This window comes from Rhinopithecus roxellana, chromosome 3, assembly GCF_007565055.1.
Source record: "Rhinopithecus roxellana isolate Shanxi Qingling chromosome 3, ASM756505v1, whole genome shotgun sequence".
Taxonomy (NCBI): Eukaryota; Metazoa; Chordata; class Mammalia; order Primates; family Cercopithecidae; genus Rhinopithecus; species Rhinopithecus roxellana.
This window is the reverse complement of record NC_044551.1, coordinates 19,845,487-19,872,788: the sequence shown is the minus strand read 5'-3', so window position 1 is coordinate 19,872,788 and position 27,302 is coordinate 19,845,487. Positions and strand designations below refer to the sequence as shown.

The 27,302-nt window shown below is 43.9% G+C and overlaps 1 long non-coding RNA gene and 1 pseudogene across 1 annotated transcript; both read left to right on the top strand.

The window, feature by feature from the left end:
* Positions 1-5,889: 5,889 nt before the first annotated feature.
* On the top strand, positions 5,890-10,284 carry LOC104672263. Its single transcript, XR_749377.2, has 3 exons — positions 5,890-6,535; positions 6,830-7,008; positions 8,928-10,284. It is a non-coding gene; the product is annotated as an uncharacterized LOC104672263 (long non-coding RNA).
* A 2,594-nt stretch (positions 10,285-12,878) lies between these two features.
* On the top strand, positions 12,879-24,277 carry LOC104672271 (annotated as a pseudogene).
* Positions 24,278-27,302: the final 3,025 nt, after the last annotated feature.

Below are 27,302 nucleotides of genomic sequence, written 5' to 3'. Positions count from 1 at the left end.
TCCTGTGCTCACTGTTGAGTGCACGTCCCTTTGAGGACCGTGCAAGGCCATGTGCAAGGTAGTTAAAAGTGTTTGCCATGGATCTAGGTGCCAACAATGAGCAGTAGCATCATCTGGGGTAAGCCCTGTCTCTGTGTCTGTGAGTGGTGAGCTGAATGAATAATGGCTCCAGAGTTACTGCCAACTCCTTCTACCTTGTATGGCAAAAGGGACTTTGCAGATATAATTAGGCTTAGAGATCCTGGGGTGGAGAGATTGTTCTTGATTATCCAGAAGGACCCTAAATGTAATCACAAGTATCCTTATGAGAGAAGGCAGAGAGAGTAAAGGCAATGTGCAGATAGAAGCAGAGACTGGAGTTCATGCCCTTTGAAGACGGAGGAAGGGGCCACAAGCCAAGGAATGCAGTTGGCCAACAGAGGCTGAAAAGGCAAAGAAATGTGTCTCCTCTCAAGCCTCTAGAAGGAGCCAGCCCACACCTTCAGACACAGGAATGAGACTGACTTCCGGCTTCTGACCTCCAGAACTGCAGGTCACACCCAATACAGTTGTGTTGTTTCAAGCCAGCAGGTTTGTGCCGATTTGTTACAGCAGAAATTGGAAACAAATTATCTTTTTTTTTTTTTTTTTTTTACAACTTTAAAGAGCATTATAGACACAGGACCTATCTCCTAGGTTTTGTATGAAGGCTAAATGAGTTAATTTATGCAAAGCACTTGTATCAGTATCCAAGATATAATAAGCAGACAATAAATACTGATAATAGTTATTATAGGTCTTATATTATATTATAATACTGAGTATTATATTATGTCTATGAGGCTGCATATGGGCAGGGTGTCTGTCTGTCCCAAGTCTGGGAGGCAGTGGTTGGCACAGTGCTGAGTACCCCACAGGGCTTCCATGAGTATTTGCTGACAGTCAGGTCAATGGATGATGCACAGCTTTCTCTACCATGCCAGATACTCATCCCTTAAAATGCCTTGTTATTGAAAGAAAGCAATCGAAGAGGTGATTCTAAACAGTACAAAGCCCCGAAGTTATTTCTGTTTGGCTTTGAAATAGACTATGTAGAGTTAATGGCAGTAGAATTATCTTCCTCATTTTGTCTTAGTCTTACATAATTCATTTTTCCCTTGATAAGCAACCCAAAGTTGGAAGAAATAGCCTGGGTTTGTACTGAGTGGAAGGGGCCAAAGGAAGTGAGGAAGGGAAAGTCATCTATGAACACTTAGCAGAGACAGTGGAACAGTGTAGGCACTCAGATACTCTACCCTTAGACAGGAAGCAACCTGCAGGCCCTGTGTTATTCAGGGTTCTCCAGAAAAACAGAGCCTATGGAGACAGATAGGTGGATACAGAGACAGATAGATTTGTTTGTTTGTTCATTTACTTATTTATTGATTGAAATTTGTTCATATGATCAGAGGGGCTAGTGAGCCCTAAATTTGCAGGGCAGGTGAGAAGTCTGGAAATTCAGGTAAGGGTTGATCTTGCAGCCTTGAGTCCAGGTTCCACAGGGCAGCAGGTTGGCACCTTGGCAGGGTTTCTGTGCTGCAGTCTTGAGGCAGAATTGCTTCCTCTTTGGAACATGTCAGTCTCGGCTTTTGAGGCCTTCAACTGATTGGATGATCCACCCACATTAATTTATGATCACATTTTTAAAATAGCTTCACAGCAGCATTTAGACTAGGTTTGATTAAACAACTGGGCACCATAGCCGAGCCAAGTTGACACATAAAGTTAACCATCATAAGCTCCAAAATGCCTGAGAGGGAGCTCAGGTGTTTTTATATTCATCATTCTTCTGATGGCCCCATGAAAAGCCACCATAAAAAAATGAAAGACATAAACTTGGGGAAGCCAGAGAGAATTTTCTTTTCTTATTTATTTATTTATTATCATTATTTTTAGACAAAGTCTTACTCTGTCGCTCAGGCTGAAGTGCAAATGAGCAATCATGGCTCACTGCACCCTTGATATCCTGGTCTCAGGAGATCCTCCCACCTCAGCCTCCTGATTAGCTGAGACTACAGGTGCACACCACCACACCCAGATAATTTTTTGGGGTTTTTTTTTGGTAGAGACAAGGTCTTGCCATGTTGCCCAGGCTGGCCTTGAACTCCTGGCCTCAAGCCATCCTCCTGCCTCGGTCTCCCAAAGAGTCAGGATTGCAGGCATGAGCAACCGTGCCTGGCCAGATTGAATTTCCAAAACAATTCACCACAAGTTTCCGTTACATATCTTATAGACAGTCAGCAAGTCCATCTTAAATACAGCCTAATTTATATTTTCAGATTTTTAAGATGTGCCTAACGATGTCCACATGGTGAATGCAGCGTGGCTGTTCTAAGCCAGCTTTGAGGGCGATATGCCCCTGTGCCCCACACATTAGCGAGGCTCACAGCAAGTTAGGTAGATGGGATCTGAGTCTTGATCAGCCATCAGCATGTGGACAGTGGCTATTTGTAAGGTTATGCTGGGTCAGTCTCAGTGGTTTAGCTGGAATTTTCTGTTCTTACTGTCCTCGTCTGTGTAATACCTGGTTCATTGGTTGTGTCTCAAATGTGTTAATAGTTACAAATAATGTCTGAGCATGTATAAAAACATGGGCTTTTCTTCCAGTATTTTTTTTCTGTCAATATTTTCTACTTTATTTCAGGCAAGTTCTCTTCCTACTCTTTCTTAGTGAGGCATTTCATAAAAATCTCATTTTGATCCTATATCTCTTTTCTCAATTTTTGGAAAATTCTGATAGATTTCCTGAAGATCCAAATTGTGCCAGGCCACAGTGCTTTGCCCTTGTTTCTTAGGATGTCTGATTAAGGAAAAATAGTCCCCAAGGCAGGTTTCCAGAATTCTGCCTTCACATGGTGTTGTAAGGAAATCTATTTCTCCTTTGCACAATAAGAGAAGCTTCCCATGACTGACTGTAATCCCTATAGGAACAGCTAGGAGGCTTGACCAGCATTGTACTAGCCAACTCGTCACTGGATATTGTATTACATGATACATATTATGTTGTAGCCCACTTCCATTACGTCTTAGCAATAGGAGCCATATTTGCTATTATAGGGGGCTTTATTCACTGATTCCCTCTATTTTCAGGCTAAATACTCAACCAAACCTATGCTAAAGCTCATTTTGCTATTGTATTTATAGGTCTCAATTTAACTTTTTTCCCACAACATTTCCTTGGCCTTTCTGGCATGCCTCGATGCTACTCTGATTATCCCGACACATACACCACATGAAATATTATCTCATCTGTAGGCTCATTTATTTCCCTGACGGCAGTAATTCTAATAATTTTCATGATCTGAGAAGTCTTCACTTCAAAATGAAAGGTTCTAATAATTGAACAACCATCTACAAACTTAGAATGACTGTATCGCTGTCTCCCACCCTATCACACATTTGAAGCACCAACCTACATGGAAACCTAAATGAAAAAGGAAGGAATCGAACCCCCAAAGACTGGTTTCAAGCCAATCCCATAACCTCTATGACTTTTTTGATATTAGTAAAATTATTTCATAACTTTGTCAAAGTTAAGTTATAGGTTAAGCCCTATATATCTTAATGGCCCACTCAGTTGAAATAGACCTTCAAGATGCCACATCCCCTATTATAGAAGAACTACTTACCTTCCATGACCATACCCTTATAATTATTTTTCTAATCAGTTCCTTACTTCTATACCGTATTTCTCTAATATTCACAACAAAACTGACTACTAACACCATACATGTCCAAGAAGTAGAAACCATCTGAACTATCTTCCCTGCCATCATCTTAGTCTTAATCACCCTCCCATCTCTACGCATCTTATATATAACAGACGAAATCAAGAACCTTCTCTCACCATTAAAACAATCAGACATCAATGGTATTGAAGCTACGAATATAGGGATTATGAAGAATTAAGCCTTGACTCTTATATACTTCCAACAACAGACGAAGGTGATCCTATGTTATATCAACACTTACTCTGATTCTTTGGTCACCCTGAAGTCTACATCCTCATCCTACCAGGCTTCAAGATGATTTCCCATGTCGTAACATATTATTCTGGAAAAAAATAGCCATTTGGATATATGGGCATGGTGTGAGCTATAATATCAATTGGTTTCTTAGGATTTATCTTATGGGCTCACCATATATTTACAGTAGGCATAGATGTATATACATGAGCCTACTTCACCTCTGCTACTATAATTATTACTTTTCCCACCGGCGTCAAAGTTTTGGCTGACTAGCTACACTTCACAGCAGCAATACCAAATGATGCCCTGCAATGCTCTGAGCCTTGGGATTTATTTTCCTTTTTACAGTAGGAGGCTTGACCAGCATTGTACTAGCCAGCTCATCATTGGATATTGTAATCACATGATACATATTATGTTGTAGCCCACTTCCATTACGTCTTATCAATAGAAGCCGTATTTGCTGTTATAGGGGACTTTATTCACTGATTCCCTCTATTTTCAGGCCATATACTCAATCAAGCCTATACCAAAAGCTCATTTTGCTATTACATATTTTCTACATCTGACTGAACACGTGGTTTGAAACCATCTTTCATTTTATTTTTATTTATTTATTTATTTAGATGGAATCTTGCTCTTGTCGCCCAGGCTGGAGTGCAATGGCATGATCTCGGCTCACTGCAACCTCCGCCTCCCAAGTTCAAGCGATTCTCCTGCCTCAGCCTCCTGAGTCGCTGGGATTATAGGCGCCCACCACCACGCCCGGCTAATTTGTGCATTTTTAGTAGAGACGGGGTTTCGCCATGTTGGCCAGGCTGGCCTCGAACTCCTGACCTTGTGATCCACCCACCTCAGCCTCCCAAAGTGCTGGGATTACAGGCGTGAGCCACCATACCTGGCCTTGAAACCATCTTTCAAAATGTGGTCTTTTTGCAGTACAGCTGGGATGTCTCTGCCTTCTCCACTTCCCCGCCATGCACCTGTGTAAAGGGGCAGCTTCTGTCTCACGGGTATAACAGATTTCTTCCCTGTGTCCCCTTTCTCTTCTGTCAGTGAGTCATGGGTGGCTGTCGGCTGGAGACCGCTCTCAGTGTCTCATGCACTGAATGCAACATGGACACAAACTTATGATAAAGCCAGATGGGGGACAGCAAGAGGTGAGCACCGGAAATTGCATGAGCTAGGAGTCTCCGGCTGGTAGTGGGTGAGGGACACGTGATAGGGACAGTTTAGCAGCTGGATCAGGGTGGAAAAGCAAACCCTGGCAGCTGAGCAGTGGCACAGACCTGCTTCTGTGGGGACAAGTGTCCACTGGCCCTGGCCAGGCTGGCCTCCAGGGGGCATTGTTGGAATATGCGATCACCCCAAAGCACTTCAGCTCGAAGAAGATCTAGGACAGTTTGTTATTACCACCTCAGAGCATTTAGATGGGACATGATGGGTGGAATTGAAGCTAAAAACCCATCCACCATTTCTAGATAGTACAGTAAGCTCCTAATTTACAGAAATGCTTGGGAAATTGAGAATCATGATAAAATCCTCATCCCTCCTCCTCTTTTGACCAAATCTTTCTAAAATGCACAATTATAATTTCTTATCCTTTAGTACACAGTAATTATTTATATGTGGTATATACACTATGTAAATATAGTTCATGAAATCATTCTTTGGTGTTTGAAGACTTTCTAATTCATTACTTCATGCCAGACATCAATGACAACAGCACGCATGGAACAGGTACACATATGAGCTACCTACTAATATGCCCTGGATTTTGATTGTATTTTGTGAAAACTTTGGTATGGGTTATTTTTAAATGAATGTTTTCCCAAATTTTATGCTGAAACTGGAGTGCATCAAAATTAGCTTGGTCATAATCTTGTCAGTGATGTCATCCAGAGGCCACCAGGAACACACCTGTAGCCCAGCAAAGTTGAGGCCATCGACTGGCTCATCACAACAAGGAAGGCTGTGCACCACTGGGAGCCAGCAGCAGCTCAGCAGCAGCAGTGAGAAGGCCTTGGGAAAGACTTGGAGGGTTTGGCTTATGTGAGGTGATCTTGGGGAGAGTCAAGGAAACAGGTTGTGATGGATACTATTGAGTGTCAACTTGGTTGGATTGAAGGATGCAAAGGATTATTCCTCGGTGTGCCTGTAAGAGTGTTGCCAAAGGAGATTAACATTTGAGTCAGTGGACTGGCAGAGGCAGACCCACCCTCAAGCTGGGTGGGCACCATCTAATCAGCTGCCACAGCAGCTAAAATAAAGCAGGCAGAAGAAGTTGGAATGAGCAGACTTGCTGAGGCTTCCATCCTTCATCTTTCTCCCATGCTGAATGCTTCCTGCCCTTGAACATCAGACTCCAGGTTCCTCAGCTTTTGAACTCTTGGACTTACACCAGTGGTTTGCCAGGGGCTCCCAGGCCTTTAGCCACAGACTGAAGGCTGCGCTGTCAGCCTCTCTACCTTTGAAGTTTGGGACTCAGACTGGCTTCTTGGCTCCTCAGCTTGCAGTCGGCCTATTGTGAGACTTCCCTTTGTGATCATGTGAGCCAATTCTCCTAATAAACTCCCCTTCATATAGACATCTATCCTATTAGTTCTGTCGCTTTAGAGAACCCTGACTAATACACAGGCCATGGTCAGATGGAGTGCTGTCTGGAGATGGGAGGAATTCTGTGATTGAATGTCTTAATTAATTGTCCTGGAAGGTGGGAGAAATGGAGTAAGGCTGGTGCTACAATTGGTGAAAAAGCAGCAGCTGCTCACATTCGCCAGGGGTGGGGGATGCCTAGGCATATTTGTGGTATTGACCACGTTCTTGTTTTCGTTTGTGACCAGACCAGATTACAGAGGGATATTGATTTGCCTTGCCCCCCGCCCCCACCATCACAGGGTGTCCCTGTCTGGGGTTGGTGCTCTGTGGCATTGCTTGTGTCCCTAGGAGTCCATCAAGGCAGAGCTGCAAGTACCAGATCAGCTTCCAGGTCTTCCAGGCTGCATGTCCCCCTCAATGTCCTGTAAGTTCTGATCTGACAGGAACTGAATACTCAAGGGTTCACATTCTCTTAGCCTAGAGGTAGCTGCAATACTTATGAAAGGCATTTGGCTGATGTGTTCTCAAAGGAGAGGGAAGCTGTCTGTGTTTGTTACCTGTGGCTGCCTAACAAATGACCACAGCCTAGTGACTTGGAATATCACACACCAGTTACCTCCACTCTCAGTAGGTCAGAAGTTCAAGCAGAGCCCAACTGTGGCCTCCGCTCTGGGTCTCAGCAGGCTACAATCGGGTCAGTCAGGGCTGTGGTCCTGTCAAAGGCTCTCTTAGGTTGTTGGTGGTTGTAGGACGGAAGATCCTTTTTTGGGGGGCGGTCAGCTGGTGTATTAGTTCATTTTCACACTACTGATAAAGACATACCTGAGATGGGGTAATTTATAAGAAAAAAAAAGTTTAATGGAGTTAAGGAACCCAGTTCCACATGGCTGGGGAGGCCTCATCATCATGGTGGAAGGTAAAAGTCACGTCTTACATGGCAGCAGGCAAGAGAGAATGAGAGCCAAGCAAAAGGGCTTTCCCCTTATAAAACCATCAGATCTTGTGATACTTACTACCACGAGAACAGTGTGGGGGAACCACCGCCATGATTCAATGATCTGCCACTGAGTCCTTCCCACAACACGTGGGAAATATGGGAGCTACAATTCAAGATGAGATTTGGATGGAGACACGGCCAAACCACATCAGCTGGGGACCACTCTCAGCATCCAGGGGCTCCCAAGGATCCTGCCATGTGGCCTCTCACAGTCCTTCCTACAGGACAGCAGCCTTCTTACACAAGTCAGCAAGAGGGAGTCTCTCTTGCCCCTACTTGCTAAGGCAGAATCTCACATCAGATGTAACCATCACATTTGCTGTATTCTATTATCTGGAATTATATCACAAGCTCCTTTATGCTCAGAGGAGTGGATTATCCAAAACATAGATCACTGGGGAGGGGTGACCTTAGGTGTGTTTGCCACATCACCTAAGAGTATACGAAACATCTCTCTCATTTCTTCCATTTCTTGAGCTTTTAAAAAATTACTAAACGAATAAACAGACAATTTAGGTTGCATGAATGAATACAAAAAAGAACATATTATCATTCCTAATAATCACAATTTCTACCGCAAAGATGATCACTTGTAACGCTCACATGTATGTACTGGACCAGTTTTTATAAACCTTCCCAGCTATGGTCTACTGCTCAACAGGACTGATGACTCTTCAGATGTATGGTCTGGGACCAACCACATCCTTGCAGGCCACCAAGAGGAGGCATCCATCTCCGCAGACGAGAGACGAGCTCTGGGCTCCTTCTGCACCTCCACAGTGAAGGCCATTGCTCAACAGGGCGCATGGATTCCTGTGCTGCCCTAGATATGACATTTTTAAGTTTTTGACTTTTCACCCTGTAATGGGGGTTAAGGGCAGTGCTACTGGTATCTAGAAGGTATAGCCTAGGGACATTGCTAAATACCCTACAATACTGATCATGTGAGCCAATTCACCTAATAAATTCCCCTTCATGTATACATCTATCCTATTGGTTCTGTCCCTTTAGAGAGCCCTGACTAATACACAGGCCATGGTCAGATGGAGTGCTATCCAGAAATGGGTGTAACTCTGTGATAGTGTCTTAATTAATTGTCCTGGAAAGTGGGAGAAATGGAGTGAGGCTGGTGCTACAATTGGTGAAAATACACTTTGAAAAAAATACTTTGTGGCCTCTGAACACAAAGAATTGTCCCACCTAACATGTCAGTAGTGCCAGGATTGAGAACACGGGCTCCAACCTCGCACAAGTGTGTGAAGTTCAAGACACTGTGGAGGTTTTTCTCGTCTTGTTTTGTTGCTGTTTACAGAAGTGTTCTTTTCTCTCACCATCATACTTCCCAGTTCGGCCCAATGGAAATGGATTGAGAGAGTGAAAGTCACTGGTCTCAAAGAATCTACAGAATTCAGCATTTTGAAAATCACATAGCAATTTGGGGTAGGCATTCACATGCACTAATAAACCAGGCAAACATTCGACTCCCAGGACAAAGTGATGGAGAGCATTAGAAGGCTTGTTGAGCCTTAAGGAATAAGGGGGAAATCATGCTATGAAGTGCAGGACCAGCACAGACCCAGAGGAGGAGATTCAGCCTGGAGCCAGCAACCCGGCGCCTCCTTCTCCCCAGGACGCAGCGCTGACTGAGCCCCCGATGTCCGTGGTCACACGTCCCAGGTCCTGAGAGCACTTCAAAGGTGGACAGTTCTTTGGGAATTTTAGGACGCAGCACTTGAAGAGAGGTTTACCTAAACTTTCCTCCTGGGAGCCTGTGATCATTTGAAAGTAACAGTAGAAAGTTGTCAGGCTGAGCAAACAGTTTCAACAGGCACGTGGTGAGAATGGGAAGCATCCCTCCATTGCGAAATCGCGGGGACAGAGGAGGAATTCACGAGATCAGAGAACTGAGAAACTCCAGAGGCTTCTGGTTCACCGCCGTGATTCCACAGATGAGAATCAGAGGCAGAGGTGGAAGCTGGAATGGACAAGCCTGCCCACTCCTTGGCTCTCCATGGCTCTGTGCTCAGTCTGTTTCTGCAATTTGACATGAGGCCTGGCCCTCGGGAAAGCAGCGGGGCCTCATCTCCTCCCTGTGCTGCTCTGAGGTGGAGCCTTCTCAGGGTCAGCCCAGCTCTGGAGCGCCTCTCCAGCTGGGTCACCAAAGCTGTCTGGTCCCAGGGGGGTGCTGAGTGACAGGCACGCCAGCCAATCCAATCGGCCATTTCATACCTAATGCATGTGACTGATAAAGATTTAACGCCCTGTCTCCAAGACACAGGCTTTACACAAACAGCTTTAACGACCTCTTCACTTAGAGACCAGACTCCTTAGTGGTGGAACCTCAGGCATCCGTGCAGGATGTAAGAAAGCTCCTGTATATACGTGAACGGAGAAGTGTGTAGAAGAATAAATACTGTAATAGATAATAAAATGTATGTGTTTTTATTTATATGCTACTTTATCTTTCTCCCTCTCTCTGTATATATACATACATATAAAAATGTATTCATTCTATGGAAAACATGAAAGATGTAATATTCTTTACATCTGAAATTTTAATTAATGTATTTTTTCTGATCATATGAACACCACAAATACAATTTTATAATGTTTTTACTTAATAAGTCTTAAACATAAATATATACGGACAATATTGTAGTTTTTTTAAAAAAATCGTATCATAATTAAAGTGGTTGTGAAACATTCCACTTTAATGTATCCCTCCTAATCCCTATGGTGGTACATTAAGTGAGGGTTTCTCGGCCTCGGTACCATGGGCAGTTTGGGTCAACCCATCCTTTTCGGGGACACTGTTCTGGCCACTGCAGGATGTGGCTTCACATTCTGGTCTCTGCCCACTGGGTGTCAGAAACATCCCTTCCCCTCAGCTGTGACAATCAACACTGTCACTAGACATTGCCAAATGTCCCCTGGAGGACAAAATCAACCTAGGTTGAGAACCAGTGACTTTTTTTTTTTTTTTTAACTATCATCATAAGGCAAAGCCACCTGAACTTCCTTGCTGATGTCTCTCCACTTCTATCTAATTCTATTCAGAGGGAAAATTCCTAGAAACGACACTGCTGTTGTGGAAAAGAGGTACTCGCTTGAGAACTTTGATATATATTTGCCAAATTTCTGTCGAAGTATCATTTTTAAAAAGTTAAAAACACGACTTTCATACAAACACATACAGAGCAAATGTCAAAGATGTATTTCTCTAATGCAGTGCGACAGCCAGCAGGACAGTGAGGCTGCAGCAGCGTGGGGACAGAGTGCAGAAAGAGGTCGCAGAAGCCTCAGAAGAAGGTCATTCGGTCATACAAGGACACCGTGGTGCTCGGGCTGCAGTCCCTTCCAAGTCTACGGGGCGTTGTTCCTTTGTGTCAACACCAGACAAGATTCATGGGCACTGCTGTCAGTGTTCTGTGTGTTAAAATGCCAGGGACCCTCACATGGCTGTGGTAGATTCTGATCAATAGAAAATAGTAAGTCAAAGCAAAGGTAGTTACCCTTAATGAGAATGTGGAAAGACAGAGCCATCCTTTTGCCTATTTCCAAGTTTTGATTTATTTTTCTTACATTGTCTTCCTGAAATTTTAAAATTTACCCTCCCTTCAACTGACTCAGTCCCCATAACCAAACCAGCAGGAAGGATTATCACTCATTTTTATTATGCTCTATTGGACAGATAACTCATTATTTTGTTTCCATTTATTTAATTACCAGTGAGGTCAAATATATTTTCACATATTTATTGGCCATTTGTGTTTCAGTTTACTTTGCCTATTCCTGTATTTTGTCCATTTTCCTTTTGGGGAATTCAACTTTTTCTTATTCATTTACATCTGTATAACAGTAAGCATTTGTCTTTCATAAATGTTGCAAATAATTTTTTTTTCCATTTTTCTTTGCCTTTTCATTTATGTTTTTCTTTAATATAGAAATTTATATGTAGTCAAATCCAGCAATTATTTTTGTGCTTTCACTTCTGGGATTAGGTAGAAAAGTTCTTTCTTAACCCCGGGATTAAATATTTATTTTATTATTATTATTATTATTATTATTATTATTATTATTAGTGTATTTAGAGGTTATACTTAAATTTGTTTTCCATTTGAAATTTATTTTAAAATAAGATGAGTTGGTGATTAACTTTGTTTTTTCTTTTTACCAAAGACTTAGCAAGTTTTATAGACTTTGTTCTTGAGTAATTCATCTTTTTAAGTCATATTGCTCATATGTTAGTCCCTGCGTGTGAGAGGCCGTTTCTGGACTGTCTGCTCTGTTCCCTTGATCTCCTATTGTCTTGGCCCAAGGCCATACAATATCAATTCCTGTTGATTTATAATATACTTCTTTATCTGGCAGAGCAGGTCTTGTTTTAAATGCCACATCTTTTATTTGCAAGTAGACAAAGTGTTTATTTTTGTGGAATTTGGATAAGTTAAAAGGTGGGGTTTTTTTTTAAGGACAGTGAATTTTCATTCTCTTATCTAGCCAAATATTTTCCCACTAAAAATGCCTTTAACTTCTTAGTGAACATGTTGAGGATATACATTTCCTCATGTATTGAAGGGCAGTGCCACTCACCTTAAATATTGTTACCAGAGCTCATTTTGTTTGCCCAGAGTGCCTGGAACATTGAGGTCCAAGGACAAAGGGGGGCGGCAGATGTCTGAAAGCTGGCAGAGAGCTCTGGGCCCTAAATGGGCTGCAGGGAGTCTCACAGCCCCACGTGATGGAAAGACCAGATCGCCTGCTACAGAGAGTCCGCAGATCTTCATTTGTTTGTTTGTTTTCATTAGCTTCTCAACCAGCGCCTCAAAGTGGGTTCCATGGACCACTCCATTTCCATGAGATTCAGCCGAGTGGCTGGAGGAGAGTGCTTTTCGGTTCAGGGAGGAAAAAAGTGCCAGGTAGGTTAATACTGAGCAAGTTCCTCCACTGCAGGACCTCTCAGGACCTTTCATCTCCGATATTCTGTGACTCTCCGAGAATGTGATGATTATTAGACCTTGGCATCCTGCTTCAAGAAACAACCACCAACATCTCAATGAATGCCCACCTTCCAAGCATTGCTCCCTGGGAAAGGCTGTTTTCCTGGTACTATATTTTTTCAAACAACATTGTGGTAAAAAAAGAAATGTCTCCAACAGTGAAAATGAGAATGACCGTAATTACTTATACTCATTGACGACAAGAGTAGGATTTATTCTACCTTTGGTGGCAACTTCTATTTTTATGAGAGTCTTCTAAGCATTTTCTTGACAGTCCTCGCCCCTTCCCAATGAGGCATGATGAACAGGCATTGCCACGCCGGTATGGTAAGGAAACCGAGGTTGAGCGTAGACGTTGTGTGGCCATGGCATCTGCTTAGAAGTCTTTATCTGTTAGCTCCAAAACAGAATTTGTAGTTTTCTTTTGCTATGTAAATGTTACCACAAACTTAATTACTGAAACCAATAACTGTTCATTAGTTCATAGATCTTACAGGTCAGAAGTTAGAGTGCAATGAGGCTGGATTTTCTGCTAAAGGTTTTGTGCAGTGAATTTGGGTGCTGGCTGGACATTTTTCATTTCTGGAGCCTCTGGGAAGAATCTGTTTCTGCCTCATGCAGGTTGTTGGCGGAATTCAGTTCCTCCTAGCTGTAGGAATGAGAACTCCAGCTCTTAGAGGCCACCCACATTCCTTGCCACATGGGCCCTTCCACCTTCAAACCAGCAGTAGAGAATCTCCCTCATGTTGAATTCCCATCACCCTCAAATATCTTTCTTCAGGAAGAGCCTCATCACCTGATTAGATCAGGGCCACCCAGGAAAATCTCTGTATCCTGAAGTCAATTTATTGGATTCATCTTCAAGACTTTGATTTTATCTGCAAGATCTCTTCACAGCAGAACTTAGATTAGTAATTGATTTAATAACTGGGTGACAATTTGTGTATACTGGGGCCAGGGTAAAATGGAGACTTTCAGGGGCTATCTTAGAACTTTGCCTCCCTTGTTCACTTCATTCTCATTAGGGGCATCAGGACTGTACTTTCTTTAGATCTTTCCTGTGCTACTAGGATGATCCATGTGTGACTGGGGAATCAATGAGTCTGAACAGATTTGTTTTAGTGTGAGTAGAATGCATCCGAAGATGCCAATGAGGACAGCCTGGAAAAGTCTTTATGTCTGACAAAATGTGTTCCCTCCTGCCTGTCTCCTGTTCTAGAGATCAAAATAATTGGCATTGTTGGTAGAAAGTTACCATTTTATGCATGATTTTAAAAGGGTCCATTTTAGGCTTCCCTGTTGTCTGTGTTTGATATGGTGCTTGATATATTTGGGGCATTGAAATGACAAACAATCGTGGCACTGCTATTCTTGACAGGATGTTAATATAATTCACCTTTTGTTTGCCCTCAATGATAAATCAAAAGAAATGATCAACCCCAAATCCTCACACTGAGACATTTGGGTATGAATATCACATCCTTGCACCAGGTCATTGTATTCACCAGGCTGTAGCTGAATGCACTTTCTGAATTCTTGATGGCAAATTTATAAAAGTTCCTCCGTTTGTAAAGTTTTCAGTGAGAGCCCAGCAAGTAAAAGTATTAGCCCCAGTGGGCTGCCTGGGGTGTATGTGGGTTGATTGCAGCTCTCCGTATTCAGGCAGAGTTGGGAAAGAGGTGCTGGAGAGATGCTGAGGGATTATCCGCTCAGCCTCCACCAGCCTCATCTCTGCAGGAACCGTTGGCTGTCCATTCTGACCTGAAGAAGCTGGATTTCCTGTTTCCATGTGAGGCGAGCGAAGCTATCTGGGGACTAGAGAGGAGCCCCACTGCATGGTTTCCTCTGCTGGGGGGCCTGGTCACCAACAGCCTCCCCTTCCCAGTTGTTCCCTCTGAGCTCTGAGGTCATAGACAAAGCCAAGCCCAGGGACAAGGGGCTGAGGCTCGTTTTTTCAAACAGATCATATTAATATCATTAAGCTGCCTGGTTTTAATTTTCGACCACTTCCCAACTGTCTACTTAGGAGTATTTAAAGCCAAACCCATTCATTCTTTCCACCATTTACTGGAGATTGGAGCCATTTAATGACTGTCCTGTGAGGAGGAAGGGTTACAGATCAGGAACAACCAGAGAGTGATGAGAAAGGAGAATTAGAAGTTGGAAGAGAAAGGCAAGATAATAAAAGTGTAATTTAAAACATCATACTTGCACAATTACCATGGTGGGTTGCTTAACAGGGAATCTAAATTTATCTCATTGCTGAGAGTCCGCTGTGAGAAATAAAATTTAAGAAAATCTGGGGGGCATCCCAGTTCTTCTCAACAACTATATCTAAGGGTTCAGTCCATGGGAAATAGAGCTCCAGGGGTATTTAAAGTGCTGCAGCCATGCTGCGCACCCCAGTAGGTCACCAGCCCTGTGCCAAGCTTTTGGGATCCAAGCTCAGTCACTGGACAGACCTTCTCCCGTAATCTTTGAGAGAGAGAAAGAGGCATGGGACTGGACTGCTCCCATCACAGTGTCTTCTTGTGTTAACAGGCTTTACATCTCAGAGCAAAGGGTGGTGGTGGCTGCTGAGGTCAGCTCTTCTGGACGTCTCCCTGCTTGCTTTCACCTGACACATAGATGCCCACATAGATGTCCCTTGGGGATCACCAACATTTCTTCCCTCCATCCACCTTGGCAATGCTGAAATCTTGCACTTCTCAGTAATCAGCTCTGCCACCCACTCCAACCTCACTGCAGGAGGCATCTCTGTGTCTGGAGTTCCCAGTGCTCCAGCTCAACCTGGAGACATCCTATTGGCTCTGTCCCTCTGCCTTCCTCCTTCTGGCCAGGCCAGTTCTGCCCCCAGACCACTGGAGAGGGGACCTCACCTGCCTTCCTGCTCTCCTTCCTGCCCTACCACCGGTGTCTAGTGTTCTCCCAACTGCGAGAAGAGGAGGTTTAAACCCTCAGGAACATTATGTTGTGCCCCTGTCAGGGTCCTCCAATGGCTTCCCACTATGCTTAAAGTAGAATGCAAATGTTCTGATGCCTGTAGGGCCCTGCATTGTTTGAAGACAGCCTCTTCCACTGCTGCCTTCAAAACCAGACTCCTCTTTTCACTTACCAGGACTTTAGGGGCCTTTTCAGGTACTGGGCTTCTGTTTGGAGCACACAGCCTCCCCTCCAGATCTTCCCACACGAGGCACAGGTCTCTGTTCACATGCACTTCTGTGGAGAGGCCCTACATGGAATGGAAGTCTAGTAAGACAGCAGTCTCACCAGGTTGGCACAGGGCAATTGGTCAAATGTGTGGAAAATGAATAAAGATGGAGATGAGTAACTTCCCTGATATTTCAGAAGGTTTCGCCATTTAAGCAAAGAACTAAGATAGGCTTTAGCTCCTAAGGTCAGTTTATTTTGTTAACAGTGGGCCAGGTTCCCTCTTCCAAGCAGTATAGGAGCTTCGGGAGGTGCACGGTCCCATATGAGGGTCATTAGCCATGTGCAGTGAATGAGACATACATTTAAATTAATTAGCATGAAATATAATGAAAAAAGACTCAGTTCCTCAGTCACATCCTCGACATTTCATTTCAAATGCTCCGTCGTCACATGTGGCTGGTGGCTGCCAATTGGGAAGTGCAGGTGTACAACGTTTTTGTCATTGTCACCAGTTTGATTGCACAGAGCTGTCATAAAATGTTGCTAAAGGCATTGTTATCCTCTCTTAAGAACTTCAGTCTGCTGGAAAAGGAAAAGTGAGTCAACACCATCTAATAAGTCCCTAGTAGATGTATGAATGGGTGCTAAGGATGCCCTGAGGCCAAAGAGGCCTGCAGTTGCTGACTTCTGAGCCAAGTCTTCAAGGAGGACCAGGAGTTATCAGGTAATGAAGAGTGTAGGAGATTAGAAGCTGACCCTATTAAGTATCTTGAAAGTAAATACAAATGTAAAAAGCATTCAGAACAAGATGTAAAGGTCTGAGTGTGTTTGTGTGTTTGCTTGCCCATTCTTCTCTCCTCTCTTCCCTACCGATTTTGTTTAAAATAAAAGAGCATGCCTCTTTTGTTCCTTGTTGAGATTGACATATATAAAAGTTTGTAACGGAAAAGTGCTGGGGAGCACTGGGCTAAGTTACACGGCATAACAGCAGCTTAACTTGCATTTGGGAGATAGAGATGGAGGAAGATTGTGTGAGGTGCTGTCTTAGTCCACGTGGCTAATATATAAAGAACAGAAATTTATTTTGTCATTGCACTAGGGTCTGGGAAGTCTAAGATCAAGGTTTGGTGTCTGATGAGGGCACAGTCTCTGATTCCAAGATGGGCTTTGTTGCTGCATCCTTAGGAGGGGAAAAGTGCTCTGTCCTCACTTGGTAGAAGGGACAGAAAGGCAAAAAGGGCCTTAAGCTCATTCTCTTCAGCCCTTTCATAAGGCACTAATCCATCATGAGGGTGGAACCCTCTTAATTACCTCCTAAAAGGCTCCACCTTCTACTTCCACCACAGTGGAGATTAAGTGTCAGTATTAATTTTGGATGGGACGCCATATTTTCATACAAATAAAAACTCTCAAGAGGGGAGTCAGAGTCTTAGATTTCTGTACATGAGACGCTCCTATGATAAGTAGTGGTTTCAGCGTTAGGATGGGGTTCCTTAACAAACTTGGGTGCTCTGTGCACTCACAATGTTAATGGCTTTGCCTTCTCCCCGGGGGAAGCTAACTTGGCATTCTCTCCGACTCACATGATGTCAGTTATTTCCTTGCCAGGGTAAATGGTTATCAGCCCACCTGATACTCAAGAGTTTCAACTCTCCACACTTTCCCTTGTGACTTTGCTTTCTGGTGTCCATGATTCAGTTCCCTAGTGGACAGGCAGGCAGGTGAAGTTTATGCAACCATTTCACATCCAGGTCTTTGTCCCTCTCCCTTCTCCCCCAGCACCTGGTAGAATGCTTCCCAGTAGCAGGCACATACCGTATGAGTACATGATGTTTCAAGTCACAAATGAATAGATGTTTTCCTGGTTGGAGGCCCCAGTGCTTGACTGGGCTTTGGTATTGCCCTTGTTATCCTAAGCCCCATTCCTGGGACTGTGGATAGTAGAGAAATAAGATACAGGACTTCCAGATTCCTTGAGAGGCTCCAGATATAATCCTATGGATACTTCTACTTGCATTTCCTAGAATCTGTGTGAGGAGGGGGTGGCAAAGGAGAGAAGAGAGGTGGTGGCATGCTGAATAGACCTCTTGGGGTCAGTTGATGGAAGGAGAAAGGGAGTATGGCACTGATAAGAGACTCTGAAACTGCTCACCCAGAGCGCAAGTGGGAGGAACAACTACCTCCACATCCAACTCCCAGACGTGTCTGTGCTCATCATTAGAAAAATGCTGACAGTGGCAGCACATCTATACAGATAAGACGGCTTTTCCTTGCCCAGTCTGCGTGGGCCATTTTTAACAGCTTTTGGAGGCTGCAATTGCTGCCACCATATGTTGTGCTGGAAACGATGCAGCCAGCTGAGCCTCATGTGGAATAACTGTTGGCAGCTATGCCAACTTTAAATTGATATTAATGTCAAGCTTGCTTTTTATAGTTTTCCTAAAGGTTTTAACAACAATAGACCAAAGCAAGTTTCATGGTACCTGAACCTGAATCAGACTCACATTTTTCTGATGTGCATTTAATTCGGTTTTGGCACACAGTCTGTTTTTCTTGGGTTTTACATCATTTATGAGGTTGCATGGATACACTCTAACAAAACATCATCCATAATCAAATGAGACTCACAGAAGAAAGAAGTGCATGCCAATTCCGACTAATCTTAGCCTTTATGGGAATAACTATTTGCTATAAATGATTAGCCAAACATCTGTGTCAACACTTTCTTAGCAGCAGATAGAGATGTTGTTAACCGCCACATTTACAATGATATTTCTAGCTCCATAGAGGGGGAAATGCTCTACCACAAACAAATCTGTCAACTAAGCCCTTCTAAGTAAAATCTAGTCTACTAATTAACTGTAATAATGAAAGGCATGGATGTTAGCGTAGTGTGTGTGTGTGTGTGTGTGTGTGTGTGTGCATCTAAAAGTTTTGCCTTATTTCACACTTAATCATTTTAATAAAATGACTCCAGTCACTCTTGTATCACCCTATGGGGTCATTTTAGGAAGAAAATGAATTTTTCCCCAATATACAGCGGCACATGGTCCTATCCCTCCTTTAATCCAGGCATCACCCATCATTTGCTGTGTTGAAAAGAGGCATATATATTCTTCAAGCATAGTTTATGTGATTAAGTATGGCAAAAGTTTAATAATTGAATCCATAGTAAAATATTTGTACAAGAGTCAACATCTGCACCTAATCGTTCCATACATACATGATGGTTTTGAGCTTATTGTGGGGGACATATTTCTTTTGGTGATTACAAACACACAGCTGCCAGAAAAATCTGCTGTTTTAAAGCACACTTTTGCTGCTGTGAGAGCATGGGGTGGGGACTGTGTGGGCTATGCTCTGGCAGGAATGTCTTCTCTTCTGTGTGGAGTCTGGTGATCTGTTCATTTGGTTTTTATCTTCTGTCTGATGAGTGGATATTGAATGAAAATGAAATGAGATCTGCGCACATTGGTGGCTAGACAATTCATTTTCTCAAATTTAGGAACAGTCATAAGATGTAATTCATGAAAAACCCGGACACTGTTCATAACCTGGGGCAAGGCCGACACTTCTTTTCTGTGTTTTCCTGCACTGGCAAACTCAATGCAAATGGGCATTTCAATTATATCTGAATCAACTGAAAGCACCCATTGATGTTGGGATAAGTGACCGTCTCTGGCCGTCTCTGTTTTATCAGCTGCATCCTCTGTGGGCATGTGAGGCCTTCCAAAGCCCTCAGAGGAGGCCAACATGAAACCTTTGAGTCATCAGATCAGCTAGAGACAAATACCTTGAGTTTAATAAAATGAAGTTTGAAATAAAATGAGTTTTTCTTCTAAAATATCTGTCCCTGTTGAATTTGGCTTCCTGTTTTAGACCCCAAACTTTGGTATGGGAGAGCAAGGGACAGAAACAGGGGAGTGGAGATATTTCAGTCTTAGATTCCAGTGGTTCCTTGAATTAGTAATGGCAGTCGGATAGAATCCAGTTTCAGATTTGGTCTCATTCTGGGTAAGCAGTTTTATCTTTTTGTTTCCTTAAGCCTGCCTTTTTACTTTGTAAAAGTTCACCTATGAGGCAAGTGATCGGGCAGTTAAACTAGAGAAAACAACTCAAGTACATGTAGGTAAGAATCTGTGCAAAAACTCCTTTTGAACTTCTGGGTTGCTCAGGAGAAAGCAGAGGTTTGTGGTAACTCCCACTACCTCCACATCACACCAACCTCAGCCTGGCACTCCGGATTTACCCCACGTGTGTCCAGTGAAAAGCCTTCGATTGTCCTGGTTTTCGTAAATTTAACTAGGAAAACAATGTATTACCTTTACTGAGAGGACTATGTAAACCAAAAATTATCTGAGTCACATCCGAATCAATTTAGAGGTTTATTTTGCCAAGGTTGAGGATGTGTCCAGGACAAAGAGACACAAGTTACAATAGGATTTGTGGTCAGGGCTTTTTCCAAAGAAGGTTTTGAGGACTTCCATATTTAAAGGGCAAAGAGTGAGCAGCAAGGGAAGGAGGAAAAGAAGGGGAGGAAGGTAGACGATGAGTTGAGTGTTACATTCTAGTGAGGCTTTGATTAGCACTGGCTGAATCCATGTTTTACATGTGAAAAGAGGGGCAGAAAAACAGTTAATTATGCATTTGTAAATCTGCACTTGTAAATCTGCATTCAGTAAGTCCGCATTTTATACAGGATAAGGTAAACACAAAGTAGAGGAAGAAGTCAAATGTGCATTTGTTTCAGAGTGGGTAGAGGAAGGGGGCATTCTAGTCTTGTTTTTGTCCCATGCCTGTGAAGATAAGCTACTACTTTACACTGTCAGATGAGAGTCCATAGAACTCTGCTTTAGGGTTATGGGTTATGAGGGGGATATGTATTCTGAAATATTTGGGGGCCCATACAAAATTTCCATGTGAGCAATTTGTGAGGGAGGCCACCTGGGGAGATATGTGGCCTTCTGTCATTGCAGCCGTCTGTGTGGGAACAAAAAGGAAAGCAAGTTTTCTTCTTTTCTTTTCTTTTTCTTTTTTGCATGCCTTAGTTACCAAGCTTAACTTTCTTCTTGGCAGGATGAGTTTGGGGTGCAAAGATTTTATTTTCCTTTCACACCTAAAATGAACAGAAGAGACTATTGGTTTTTATTTCATTTCAAAGTTGGCACATCTGGCGGCCAGGAGATATGGGGCTCTGCAGTTGGGTGGGCCCTGACCTTCTGCCTGGGCCATCCATAGAATCACAGGTGTTCCTTAGCCCTGCATTTCTAGCTTGAAATTCAAGTTCTAGCAGAAGGTCAACTCAGTAAGTCTTCATGGAAGCAGATTTATGTACCGGCACCAAATTTGCAAGGGGACAAAAATGTAGTGACAAAAGATGCTCAGATGCTCAAAGAAGTTTTATTGAAATGGAGGTAGTCCATGTTTTTTCTCCATGTATTTCTCCTACATCTCCCAAATCTGTTGGACTTCTTCCCTCCTGTGCTTGTGACTTTACTGGAGGATGGTTGGGACAGTTTCACGGGGACAGCAGCCTCCACAGACTGTGTGTTAGGAAGACGAGTTTGACTGTTGAGCTCTGCTATGGCTCAAGCACCTGGTGGCCCTAAGCACCCACTACTCCTTGCCCCTTTCTCAGGTCCAGTGCATCTCAGAAGGCTGGCACCTCAGGCACTTGCATTCAGAGTACATTTAGAGTACACACTAAGTGTGTTAATAAATTAAGCTGACTAAATGCTACTGCTCTACTCCCACATCCCTTACTTTTGAAAATACTATTTATTGCAACAGACAGGTGGCCATTTGAAAACACATATTCTTTCTTGTCCCAGGTGGATTAATCACAACTTGTAGACAGACTCCAAGATTACTTGCTTTTGAAAGATTTCCTCTAGCCCTGTAATTTTTACACTCTAAGGGCAATTTTCATTAAGGCTGTACTAGTCCATTTTCATACTGTTATGAAGAAATACCCAAGACTGTGTAATTTATAAAGAAAAAGAGGTTTAATGGACTCGCATTTCCACATGCCTGGGGACGCATCACAATCATGGTGGAAGGCAAAGGAGAAGCAAAGACACATCTTACATGGCAACAGGCAAGACAGTGCTTTCAGGGAACTTCCCTTCATAAAACCATCAGATCTCGTGAGGCTTATTCATTATCATGAGAACAGTGTGGGAAAAATCCACCCCCGAGATTCAGTTACCTCCCACCAAGTCCCTCCCACAATATGTGGGGATTACAGGAGCTACAATTCATGATGAGATTTGGGTGGGGACACAGCCAAAGCATATCAAAGACTTACTTTGTTATTCTGGAAACTCATAGTAAAAGCTGATTCACTTGAGTGTGAAATGAGAATTAACTGGCTTTTTAAGACTTTTTGTAAATTAATTGAAACACTAGGGCTTTAGCAGAAGTCTGGGGTGGGACAATGATGAAAATGAATATAGTGCTCATTCAGCAATTGAAATAATTTAAAATCAGTCCCAATAAGTTCATTTACTTTCCTGATTGAGTACTGTCATTGTTTAGCAGGCCCTGAAGAAAAAATTCACGTTAGTGATACTCCTGCTTTGGTGACCTTAAAATGTGTAATTGACCTAGAAGTTCTTGATGATAAGTCTCTTTTGGGGGCAGTCTTTTTGGGCTTTGGTTTTTACTCAGAGATTCCTCTGGTGACATTCTTAACCATTTGAGTGCTTTAGAAGGGTACATAGATCACTTTGACCCACTGAAACAAGTTGCTTTTGAGTCAAATCTGTACTGCATCTGCCCATGTTCTCTTTCCCTTCCTTCCTTCCTTCCTTCCTTCCTTCCTTCCTTCCTTCCTTCCTTCCTTCCTTCCTTCCTTCCTTCCTCCCTCCCTCCCTCCCTCTCTGTCTCTCTCTCTCTCTTCCTTCCTTCCTTCCTTCCTTCCTTCCTTCCTTCCTTCCTTCCTTCCTTCCTTCCTTCCTTCCTTCCTTCCTTCTTCTTTGAGATGGAGTCTTGCTCTCTCACCCAGGATGGAGTGCAGTGGTACAATCTCAGCTCACTGAGTGCAGTGGTACAATCTTGGCTCACTACAACTTCCACCTCTCAAGTTCAAGCAATTCTCCTTCCTTGGCCTCCCAAGTAGCTGGGATTACAGGCACCCGCCACCACACCTGGCTAAATTTTGTATTTTAGTAGAGATGGAGTTTCGCCATGTTGCTCAGGCTGGTCTCGAACTCCTGACCTCAGGTGATCCCCCTGCCTCGGCCTCCCAAAGTGCTTGGATTACTGCACCTGGCCCTGCCCATGTTTTCTCAAACCTGGCTCACCTGGATGTATGGCTGTCTTTCTCCTTTCCCTGCACATCCTGTGCCAGTTCCTCTATAGGTACCTGAATGACTCTTATTACGAACTCTGAAAATTAGTGAAAGATACAGAGATTGACCAGAAGGCCTGCGTGGCCCAGGTGGAAGACGTCATCAGCGGTACCTATGACTAGACCCAGCTGCGGGATGACAGTGGACCACTTGTGTACTCAGCTGGTTTTGTGTCCAACTTTGTGGGGCTGTTCTATGCCCCTGGGCCGAGGCACTGACATTCACATGCCCAAAACATCTTTGCTGTGCTCTACCTGGCCACCTTGCTGCTTGTCTTCTTGATCTACCACCAGACCTACAAGATACCTCCCTTTGTCTTATTTTTCATGTGCCACGCCTCTTACTGTGTTCACTCCACCTTTGCGGGAAGTCAGGGACCCCAAATGGACCTTTGTGCTGTGACTCTTCTATGACTCAGTGCCCTCAGTATCAGCCTCCTGCTGGCCCAGGGCTGGGGCTGGGGCTGCTGGTGTTCCAGCCTGGCAGCCTCCGTGAAGAGGAATGTGAGGCTCTCTGTCCCTGGGTTACTGTTTCTTCTCCTCACATGGTTTGGCTGCCGTGGGGCCCTCCCCAAGCTAGGCATCTGTGTTGGCCTTCAGGTGGTGCTGGGGCTACCCTTCTTGCTGGAGAAGCCCACTGGCTACCTGTCTCGCTCCTTCGACCTTGGCCGCCAGTTTCTATTCTGCTGGATCGTGAACGGGCGCTTCCTCCCAGGGGCTCTCTGCCTGCACCGTGCCTTCCACCTGGCCCTGCTAGCCACCCACCTCACCTTGCTCTTGCTGTTTACCCTCTACTGGTGGCACAGGATGGGGGAATGTATCTTGTCCCTGCTGAAGGATCCCTCCAAAAGGAAGGTTCCACTCCAGCCCCTCACACCCAGCCAGATCATTTCTACTCTCTTCACCTCTAACTTCATTGGCATCTGCTTCAGCCATCCCCCTCCACTACCAGTTCTACGTCTGGTATTTCCACACACTGCCCTACCTCCTGTGGGCCAGAACTGCACACTGGCTCACACACCTGCTCAGGGTGCTGGTGCTGGGGCTCATGGAGCTCTCCTGGAACACACACCCCTCTACATCCTGCAGCTCTGCTGCCCAGCATGTGTGCCATGCTGTCCTCTTGCTGCAGCTCTGGCTGGGCCGGCAGCTGTTCCCCAAGAGCATCCAAAACAGCAAGAAAGTTCCCTGAAATCCACCCCTTTCCCTCCACTGCACTCTCAGGACCTGGGGATAGACTCTGTGCCCTACCAAATAAACCTTGCCAAGTCCAATACACACACACACACACACACACACACACACACACACACACGGACTTCCTCTCTCTATATAGAGGGACTCTCACAGGATGTGCAGGGAAAGGCGACAGACAGCCACACATCCAGTCAGAATCGCTGGAACTTTTATGTATCTCGATCAGCAATGCTATGGCTCAATATTGACACAAAGACACAGAAGGAAGTTGAGTTCACAGGAGTACACAGGGATCTTGTATTATTTGCTGGATTCATCCATTTGTATAAAATATGCTAATTTTACAGGAGCTGGTTTCCAGCTTTTGGACTGAATTTTGAACATTCTAAACTGGTTAATTTGAGCCTTTCAGAAATTATAAATTTTTCTATATATTTTTAAAATATCCTCTTTTGATTGAGTCACTTATATGCTTGTATTCTTAGAATGAGTGATAGCTAAGTAATTGAATTTACATGCTCTATCATTTTAGTTTAAATATTCAGTTTAGTTTTGATATAAAGAAATACATGAAATATGAGTGTTTGAAGTTTATTGTCTAAAAAATTTAGCTGCATCCTTTCCTTGGGATATTGTCTTTAATTTTTAAGCTCCAAAAGGCCTGGAAAAACATGCTTTCAATAATGCCTTATTGATTTTTTAACTATCTAAAAATACGTAGAAAAAACCAAAGAGTTGTTGAAATGTCTTTGCTTCAGTTGTTGTTCACTTGTAAATCTATCCAAAAGAGATAGAATGGGAGGAGGGAAAGATAAAAGGAAGAGAAGAGAGTAAAATTAGACCATCAACTAATTACGCAGTTAATGATTTAACTACAATTGGAATAATGTGCTAGAAATTAATGAGGTGAATGGAAGAAATACGTACAAGAATGTGCCTCCTCATTAAGTCTCAAGGAACCATGTGGGGGAAGATGTGAGCTTGACCCCACTCAGCACCAGGGAAAATCTGCTCAAAATGAAGACTCAACATCTCCCTAATCCTTTTTTTGAAAATAACCAAATATTTTAAAACTTACGGATTTTATCAACTTTTTTTATTAGCCACTTTTCTGCAAATGGAACATGACTCACTTCCTTTGGACAACAGTGGTCCGTCCCGTTTTCTGCTGGTCTTTGCTTCTCCCAAGGGCATTGCCTTCTTCTTAAATTGTTTGGTGCCCGTATCTTCTCCATCGCCTTTTCCTGTTTTCCTGAGCACAGGGATACTTGTCACCTGCACGCATGGCCCCCCTCTGTAATCACGGGTATATTTCTTTCTCTTTAATACAGCCATCCCCTTTCTGCTGTCATGTCCACAGACACTCATAGACTTTCCCATTCCACTCAAATCCGTCTCACACCCTCCAGCTAGAACTCCCCCATCACAGCTGGAGGGGCCAGCTCATACTTGGGGAGATTAGGTCACTGTGGCTTGTCTATACAGCTGCATTGCTGGCAGGGCCCAGGAACCACTAATCCCATCCCTTATGGTGGAACCAATAGTTTAGTCTCAACTCCACTTTCCAGGCATGTTCATACTCCTAGAAACATGACACACTCATAATAAAGTCAAAACACAAGTCACCTAACCCTGACTGTAACTCAGCACCCACTTCCAAATGTCTTTCTGCAGGTCCTGTAATCCTGGTGGAGACCCTGGCCTCATGGAGCTCCTCCCAGTGAGTGGCGGGAGTGGCTGCTGTTCTGACCACCATGGCAGTGATGATGAGGTCTGCAAACATGGGTGGCTTTGTGTGGTGAGGCTGTTCCTGGATGATGAGCGCAGTTGTTGTCACTTTGGGGTAGAAAAGGCCAGCCGCCTCATGCTGTCCACTTGTTGTTATGGCAATAGATGAACCTAATTTGGAATTTGATGGATGAAACAGGACCCACAGATGGATTCCAAACCAGAAGAATGTCAAAGGCTGCCAGAAGGGAGTTGGGAATTAGGTAATAGGGAGGGAAGGAGGCTGGTCCATGACTGGGTTCTCTGTCCATCTGTGGTCACCAACAGTCATGGGTTGGCTGAGTTTTACACAAAGCAAGGCCAAAGCTGTCAAAATAATGAGCCTCCTTGAACACAGACCATGCAATCGTGGGATGTTAGAGCAGCAAAGGACTTTCAAGCTAGCCCAAGTGTTACAGTAGGTAGTCGGGTGGACGTGAGCAGGGCAGGAGAGGCCCCTCCCTTCCCCTGGAAATGTCAGGCCACCATCAGGTGATGGTCAGGCAGTTGTTACACTGTCTCCCTAAAATAATAATTGGTCACAGCCGGCACCAGGGAAAGGCAGTCTCCCTAGATAGAAAACACCTGAAGCTGGTGATTGGCAGCTTCCTGATAAGATCTCAGGAGTTGAGCCAGTGGGCTCAAGCATGCTCATTAAGAGGCAAAATGGTGGCATTTAACTGGTCTATGACCTTCTAGGAACATTCAACTGGAAGGGAAGAACGCCTCAAAGTGAGCATGTGCACAACTCCAGTAAGCACACTGCACATGTGTCCCTCCCATGCGCTGGCAGGCCACTGTGCATGTGGACAGCCTCCCCCAAGGAATGAATCATGGAGAAGGGACACAAGACCCCAGAAGCATGCCAACATATAAAACCCCAAGTCAAATGTCAAACAGTCTCCTCGATCTCTCATGTTGCCTGCTTGGCTCTCTTCCATGTGTACTTTACTTCCTTTATTCCTGCTCTAAAGCTTTTTAATCCATTTTCACTCCTGCTCTAAAACTTGCCTCGGTCTCTGTCTCTCCTTCTGCCTTCTGCCTCCTTCGTCCAATTCTTTTTTCTGAGGAGACAAGAACTGAGGTTGCTGCAGACGCACGAGGATTTACCACTGCTGACACACGTCCAAGAGGCTGAGCCAGTTGTGCAAGGTCAGAAAGTGAGGACTGGTCTCTAAGTGCCTGTCTCTCCCAATGGCTTTTTCAGTATTTACACAATATACATAATGCCACAGTGCAGACAAGTAAAGGTG